The sequence below is a fragment of the Octopus bimaculoides genome, chromosome 24, assembly GCF_001194135.2.
Source record: "Octopus bimaculoides isolate UCB-OBI-ISO-001 chromosome 24, ASM119413v2, whole genome shotgun sequence".
Lineage (NCBI taxonomy): Eukaryota > Metazoa > Mollusca > Cephalopoda > Octopoda > Octopodidae > Octopus > Octopus bimaculoides.
The window spans coordinates 23,235,853-23,238,391 of NC_069004.1; positions in this window are offsets into that span (position 1 = coordinate 23,235,853).

The following is a 2,539-nucleotide window of genomic DNA, read 5'->3' on the forward strand; positions in this document are numbered from 1 at the left end:
ATATATATGACGGGCTTCTTTCAGTTTCCGTCAATCAAGTGCATTCATAAATCTTTTAGTCGGCCCGGGGCTATAGGAGGGCAAAGATACCATGCAGTGAGAGCGAACCCGCAAAGTTTTTGTGCATATACATATGTATGTGTAAATCTATGTATATGTACACACACACACATAAATTAATTCACAAGGAACTGGACGTCCGGGACTGTTGTAGAAGACACTTGCCCAAGGTGCGCAGTAGGAGTGAACTCGAAACCACGTAGCTGCAAAGCGAGCTTTTTAATCACACTGCCATGTCTGCAAGTAGTTGTATTAATGCATGACAAATTAATATGGAAAGTTCGGACTCGAACAGTTGCTTCGTTAAACGAAATCCCCTATCTTTAACATAGCTTTACCCTAAGACGAAATATTAGTAATATCTCACAGCTGTGATGGCCTATCCTGGATATCTTTGGTACAAATTTTATAGCCATGTTTAACAATACAGGCCTTAAAATTACAGTAGCTGACAATCTGAAGTTGATTTTAAGACAGCTGCTAATCACATGCGTGATGTCTTCCACAGAAACATGACATAGCCTATACATGATTCTAGGTGAGAAATTTACATATATAAACGAGCAACCATGACACTCCTATCCGTATTTCTTTTTTTTTTTTTTCTTAATGTACTTAGTATTAATACGAAAATTCCTACTCTTACTTCTAGAGAAATTTTCGATAAGGTGGTGCCATACTACAAAAGGGCCCCAACAGATAGTCGATTCCAAAATAAGATCTCATATACCCCAAACAACACACATCCATAACTTAAGAATAGAGATAGGAAAATGACATGGTTCGCCCCACCTTTTACTATAAAGGTTAAAGACTAATCTAGGGAAAAAGTTCCTGGCTTTGCTAGATAAGTATTTCCCAGAAGACCGTATGTATAAAAAACATTTTGAACTTGTTCTGTGAAGATCATCTTTAGTTGGAGTCCCAACACGAAGACAATAGTCTTGAGTAGATCCATCAAACAAACTATTCCAAATTATACTGGCAGATACCAAAATCATGTCCACTTGATCAAGTAATGTCAAGTTAGATATAAACGAAGCAGAAGTCATTTCAACCACACTAAATGGAATGACTGATAAGATAAAGTATATTGGTATGTGCGAAAGTGACTTCAAGAAAATTATTTTTATAAATATGACTCATCATTCAGAGACACTGATTAAAAAAACAACAAGAAGTTATTAAGCCATACATAGAAACCGAAGGTCAACAACAACGCTATAATATCAAATAGAAGAAGGTCCCCGGGAAATCAGAGCCATATGTAAATGAATTAACGATCTATAGACTCTGTGTGGAAGAATGAACACACATCCTGCTTAAGTCGAAGAGTCACAATGGTTTTAAATTTCAGAAATAAGATTTTCATTGGATGTATCCATCAAGACAATTTCATCTTATCAAACTAGAAAACTAAACGTGTGTGTATGTGTGTGTATCATTATTCAGTTTATACCAAGATTTCTTGCCAATAAAGAAAAATTCCGTTTTTAAACTAGATCGAAGCCACCTGCATTGGAATTTCAATAACATCAACAAGGTATTTTGTATGTATGTATATGTGCAGATTTGTATGTTTTGTTTTATGTGTGTCATCTCATGCATATTTAGGCATACTCATATATAAGCTAAATGATAAACTTCTGAAAAGTTTTACAGATTTTTACAGTTCCAGTGATGGCTTGGATTTGTAGACTTCAAATCAGCTTTCTCCTTTCTGGTTTTGAGAAGCCTAATTTCTCAAGATTGGTATTTTTGACAGTGTGTTACATATTCCAGTGCCCCAATAATTACAGGTATAAACCTGAACTTGTAATCTGGATAGAGTAACTTCAGATTTCTCAATAGTTCAGCGCAGTTATTCGCTTTTTTTTCCACAGATCTTCAGCTTTATGTTAACATCCGCTGGACAGCTGATTTCCACAACTGCCAATGTATGTATGTATGTATGTATGTGTGTGCGCGCGCGTGCGTGTGTAAGTCGCCTAAGAGTCCATAAGTCAGGAAAAATGCACTCGTACATCTCTCAATAGAGTGGATATATTAACCGAAGTGTACAGTATTATATATCCATTTCGGCTGATCTTACCAATCAGTTTTGCGCTAGGGATTCACCAGAGTGTTAGGTAACTGTCCGATTATGTAATCCTGCGCTCATCAGAGGTAGCCGTTATGGAAGGATATATGGCGACCGCCATATTGTCAAGCGATTGTAGGGAACAGACACTAAAAAAAACACAGACACATGCGATTGGCTTATTTCAGTTTCCGCCTACCAGATTCACGCACAAGGCTTTCATCTGCTAGAGGCTATAGTAGAAGACACTTACTTGCCCAAGGTGTCACGCAGTGGGAATGAACCCTGAACCATGTGGTTGGTAAGCAAGCTACTTACTACAGAGCCACGCCTCCAACTACATACATACACACACACACACATATATATATATATATATATATATATATATATATTTAT